Source organism: Macrobrachium nipponense, chromosome 10 (assembly GCF_015104395.2).
Source record: "Macrobrachium nipponense isolate FS-2020 chromosome 10, ASM1510439v2, whole genome shotgun sequence".
NCBI classification, from domain to species: domain Eukaryota; kingdom Metazoa; phylum Arthropoda; class Malacostraca; order Decapoda; family Palaemonidae; genus Macrobrachium; species Macrobrachium nipponense.
In genome coordinates this window covers 97777559-97783632 of record NC_087204.1, presented here as the reverse complement: position 1 = coordinate 97783632, position 6074 = coordinate 97777559, and the positions used below count along the sequence as shown (strand labels likewise).

The 6074-nt window shown below is 36.0% G+C and overlaps 1 protein-coding gene across 1 annotated transcript in view; it reads left to right on the top strand.

Annotated features, from left to right (window-relative positions):
* The first annotated feature begins 1169 nt into the window (after positions 1 to 1169).
* The window catches only part of LOC135223798 (tetraspanin-18-like), a 242567-nt gene continuing 237662 nt past the window's right edge, over positions 1170 to 6074 (top strand). Inside the window, exon 1 of the mRNA XM_064262618.1 lies at positions 1170 to 1318. The gene's annotated coding sequence lies outside the window, so the exon portion shown is untranslated. The remainder of the gene's footprint in view (positions 1319 to 6074) is intronic.

Genomic DNA, 6074 nt, shown 5'->3' with positions numbered 1-6074 from the left:
TTTTTTGGAAGTTGCTTGCTAGACCAAGAGCTCTTACGGAGGTGAAATAATCCCTTAAAAACATCACCATCAACGGAAGTACTAAGAGTCGAACATTCCCACAATACATTGATTTAGAATTTTACTTATAACCGTAATTATACGTCTGTATACCTTTGGCGTTAGTCAAGGAATAGTATTTGTTTCATATATACCAAGTTTTCGATGCGCTTAGTTATTTACGAGCGGTTTTGTATCACACAAAACAAATCATGGAGAACATCCACGGAAGTCCATGACACCGTGATGTTTGAGAGCGGGAACCTCTCCTGTGTGCGACGCTGCCAGACGAAAATGTCGTGCGGTAACGGTGGCATCGTGTATTTTAAATTACAGTGTTTTACAGATATATATGGTACATTTGTAGAAATACATTGTGTAATTTGTCTTTAGCATTCGTAGAACAATCCGTAAAACGTAGGAGGAAGTAGGGTTGCTTTCAAGAGAGGGACTACGATGGCTTTAGCAGGCCTACTAAAAAGTAGCAAGAAAAGTTAATTTAATATCAGAAGACTGACTCAAACGTATCGTGCAAGAAATGTAACCCATGACCTTGACTATGTCTGTGTATTCGTTAATAAAAACTGAATGTTTCCAAGAACTGTGAGCTTTTGTCACTAATCAATACTAGCATAAAGCATTTGTGTAAGTGGTTACATGACTCAATGTCTAAATATCATGTATCAATAAAGAAATGTAAAAGATCTCGCACGTTACAGAAGTTCTATAGTAGTTTAGGAAGCCAAAATGAAACTGCGAAAAATATATCTTACGTCATTGTGAATTAGATATGGTAGTCCATAACTGGCCACGTATCATCGATAATTGCTGATATTTATAGGTTATGTGCTCACAAATCAGTGCATCGATATCAAATATTTAAAAAAAAAATGTTGTTGAAATAATAATTAAAAAAAAAACTGAAAAGAAAAGCAGCGTCTGTACCGCTTCTCAAAGGCGAATCTCTCCTTTACAACGCCAATTGGCTGCTGATGGTGAAGCCGACGTTGTTTTATGGAGAGGTATAGTATCGTTCTCTTTAATCATCTCAATGAAATCGTCCAGTGCTACCGGTGTTGGAAGGCTCACCGTACGACATGTTTTCCGGTTTTGCTGCCCGGGGTCGACGCTTCTCAACTGGTTCGAGCGCCAGTTTCGTAATGTCAGTGATCAATTGCATGTAAGGGATTGTTTTTTGTTGAACTTTCGTTAGTGAGACCGAGTTCTGAACGTCTTCGGCACTATTCTCTGTTACCGATAGATTACTCTCCGTTTGAAGGTAAGTCAATATCGTGTTATGATCCGTTTTTATTTTGCAGTTCACCTTTTATTTTTGTACTGTGTAGACCTATGTCATTTTTCATGTGCTGGCAATGGGGATTTAGGCCTACATGATTATGTAAAGACCATAGCATTCCGTACATTAAATAATCACATAAGAATAAATAACTCGTTCATGTCGTAAAGGATACTATACCTCAAAATATATTTCAGTTTTGCAGTTCGATATTCGTGAGGTAGGCCTATGTTATGTCAACAACCCACCTTCGTGTACTGCCACATCCCATTTATTATCTGCCCGGTAGACATTTACATAAGTAAACACCGGCCAGAAAAAATAGTTTGGATGTCGTTGCTATATCGGGATGGGATGGAAAGGAGTATCCAGAAAAGACCCACATGAAACTCAAAATTTAGGCCAATAATGATATAACATATTTTTACAAGTTAAGGATAATTGACATATATCACAAGGGTCCTCAAGCCGGAGTAGCCTCTAAAACTTCCAGGTTGGAGTTTCCTTTGTATTTTCTTTTGTGGGGGTTGGTGTCAGAGGAGGTGATGTAGGGGGGAACTTCAGACAGAAGTTGGGAGAGGGAGGAGAGATATATATTTTGTATTTAGTAAGTTACGCTGGTTTTAAAGTAGCCTATTAGAGTGGGAGCGACCGCAGGATGAGAGCGGAGTTTTTAAAATGTGATGGGATGATCAGCTCACAGAGAGAGAGAGAGAGAGAGAGAGAGAGAAAGAGAGATAGAGAGTGTGGTTACCTTGGAAACTAGTCGGCTACCGTGGTGAAAGATACAACCTTCCCCCTCCTTTCTGTTTGTGTTTTATCAGCGGGATCTGTATTATTTCGTGAATCTCCTTTACTTTTCTCTGGTTGTTAGTCAACTTTTCTACAATTTGTGCATCCCTTTGTCTGGTATCCCTATTCTTACCAAGTTCCGGTTGAGGTTATTATTATTATGGTTTGAACTGAAATAAGTAGAAAAACTGGTTCCATTGACATTAATTACGTTACGCACATTAAGAAAATCACCTGAATAGCAAATGCAAAGTCATAAACTAATGCTTATCTATTATGCTTCCCATAGAACCATGCTTAGTGGAACAGATAATTAAAACGTTGGACTTGACTATTGAACGGTGTTCAAAGCCGACCCGTGGAAGGACAGTTATTGTCTAGTACATTTCCCATTTCTGATGTCAAGGTTTTCAGTAGTAAACGTACGTTTCCAAACAGAATACTAAGTTAAGGAAATTAGTTCGTTCCCTTAACATGATACATATTTGTATGCCTAGGTTCTGCCTACTGAGAGATGAAATGTAATCGAGCTGATAGCTAGTTATTGTTTAAGCTTCTTATTTCAGTTAAAAGAAGGATTAAAGGATTTATCAAAGATATCTCAGCGGTTGTGATCACGACTGCTTACTTTTACTTTTTTTTCTTCTTTTTTGCTCTAGGCTTGATGTCCGGGGCAAGTAAAAAGCGGAGGGGCGCACTGTTAAAATCCTACTGGACTGCTTTTGACCTAAGAAGTCAATTAGGTTTTAGGTACTTACATAAGATAAACTACTGTGGTGGTTCTAGCCAAATTTCAAAAGGGCATAGGTCTAGGTACGACATTTCAAAAACCGTGTTGCGAACTGGAGGGCTAGCCGCTAACCCTTTCTGGGGGCAACCTCTGTAACTTAATAAAGGTTACGGTAAAGAAAGAAAATGTGTGTATAGTGTACGCGTGCGCCCACACTGACTATATATATATATATATATATATATATATATATATATATATATATATATATTTACGTAGATATAGATAGATAGAAATGTGTTGTATTTGTAGGTATGTTTTTGGCAATAATAATTATTGGTCTTATGCTGAATATTTGTGCAATATCATTAGTGCTTGTTGTTATTATTAAACTAAGAGAAAAGTAATTCCTACAACTGGATTAGATTAAAGATATAACTTTCGTTACATACACACACAATGTGTATATATATATATATATATATATATATATATATATATATATATATATATATTATATTAAAGTTTAGTAGTAATGGTTTGATGGTTTGAACATGGAGGGAGAATAATGGTAACGGCCTTATTTAATTTTAGTAATGATGCAGTTGATATGAATGAATCATTTCGATAAAGAATGCCCAAGAGTTTAACGAGCATGAACGTCGTCAATACACCCTCCATGATTAGATCGAAGTCCAGCTTCGCAGATATCCAGACAGGGAATAAATTTAAAGTATTTTCATGAAGGGCGCCTTGTCCCAATCCCCCATCGACATGTCGGAACACGTTCCCGAACATCACGACAATAATTGATGTTTGTACGACCTGACCCGCTTCCTATTTGGGTCTTATTGAAGTCACGTTGTCCTCGGGACCAAATCGGCTTCCCCAGAATTTTAGAAATTGCATTTGTTTTACGATTCTTATAGAGAGTTTCAGAGATCAGATTTGTTTGACGTTTGTTTTGTTCTTATGTGTCTCGGTTTCGTGACCTTAAAGGTGATTGGATGGTTGGTCTACTCTACAGCTATTTCGTATAATTCGTTTATCAGGATTGGCTGTGGTCGTGGCTAAAATATATTAGTATTTGTTAGTATTAGTATTATTTAGCAAAGTCACTTTATTTCATTTCAATCTCCTGGTTCCTCTTTGTATTATGTTTTATTCTCTCTCTCTCTCCTCTCTCTCTCTCTCTCTCTCTCTCTCTCTCTCTCTCTTCTTTCATTTGTTTTTTCATCCCGCAATATTGCCAGCAAATTCGACTTTGAAGAAGACATAGGAGGATCCTTCAGACACTTCTCTCTCTCTCTCTCTCTCTCTCTCTCTCTCTCTCTCTCTCATTTTTATCTTTGTTTTGTATCTCACGGTATATATTTCTAGCAAATTCGACTTTGAAAAACACATAGGAGAACCCTTGAGACTCTCTCTCTCTCTCTCTCTCTCTCTCTCTCTCTCTCTCTCTCTCTCTCATATTTTTTATCTTTGTTTTGCATCTCATGGTAATTCTAGCAAATTCGACCTTGAAGAACACAGGAGATTCTCTCTCTCTCTCTCTCTCTCTCTTCTCTCTCTCTTCTCTCTCTCACTGTTATTCTTGGTTTTGTATCTCATGGTACTGCCAGCAAATTCGACTTTGAAGAACACATAGGAGATCCTTGAGACTCTCTCTCTCTCTCTCTCTCCTCCGAACAGCAACCAACTAGATTTAAGCACGACTCCCGGAAGATAGTGCTGTGACCGCAGCAGTAACCATAAGCAAAATAGAAAGATGGCACCCATAAATAAAGGGATCTATCCGGCTTATGTGGGCTTATTTAGAATGCCGCCTTCGAGCGGTGCTCGTTGTGTGCCACCTATGTTAATTTTGCAAGGGCATTGCAAAAAAATTAATTGTTAAGGTGTGTAAAATGATATGGCATTGCTAATTTCTTAAAGTGATAGGAAGTTTTTCGATATATATATATTTATATAGATATAAATATATATAGTTTTATATTTATAAATAAATGAATATATATGTATATATATAAATATTCATAAAGTATATATTTGTTTATTTTATCACATCCATTTTCCTTTGTTGGAGTTAGCGCCAGTAGGTGTCAGTCTTAAGGGTTTTCAGCTATCTCTGTTTTGGGATGAGGTTGCGAGGCCCCACGGATGTTCAGGGGGCTTAGATGTCAACAGCGTCTGTTATTTTATGGTGATCACCCATCCAAATTGATTAGCAGGATTGGTCGGGACGACCAAAAGTAACTTGCATGATAGCACCTGTAGGAGTCTTCTTCCTTCCAAGGGGAAAAATCTTGTGTATAAATAAATGTATATATATATATATATATATATATATATATATATATATATATATATATATGTATATATATATATATATATATATATATATATATATATATATATTATGTGTGTATAAATATATATATATATATATATATTATATATATATATATATATATTTTATATATATATATATATATATATATATATTTATTATAGATATATATATATATATATATATATATATATATATATAATAATATATATATATATATATATATATATATATATATATATATATATATATATCTATACGTAAGTTACCTCCCGACAAAAATAATATTGCCGTCATAACCACCTCCATTCTTTTACCACTGGATGAAGTGTATATATACCTCCTGTGCAGAAAACTTCCACGGCATAAACTGTTCCATATTCCGTGTCATTTACCAGTATGGTTCTATCTGTAAATATCAGTGTATACTGTACAGATCTGTGAGTGAATATGTCGACTTGGGGTTGGAATGGGGTCGTAGGATTTTCCAAAACGACTTCCCGTTATTTATTTTTTCCTCGGTGGAAATAAGTACAGTTACTTTCCGCAAAGTTCCTTTTGTGGGAAGACGGTTTGGTAGGAGATGGGACGGGAAGGCCCCTGAATTAAGGAACTGGAACGCATTACATGTAATGGCAACGGAATGGACGAGGTCGTTTTCAAGCAAGGTACGGTTATGATTATTATTATTGACAGGATTGCAGTTGAAAAGCCCTCGTTGCGCTATTTTTACCATGTGATCTTGTGTGTGTGCAAGTTTGTGTTTTATGCTTTGTTTCGATGTAGCTTTTTATAAACTGCGAGAAATTCAGCAGGCGTGAGTTCACATTTCCTTTGTCTTAAATCTCTTTTTATCTTAAAATTCG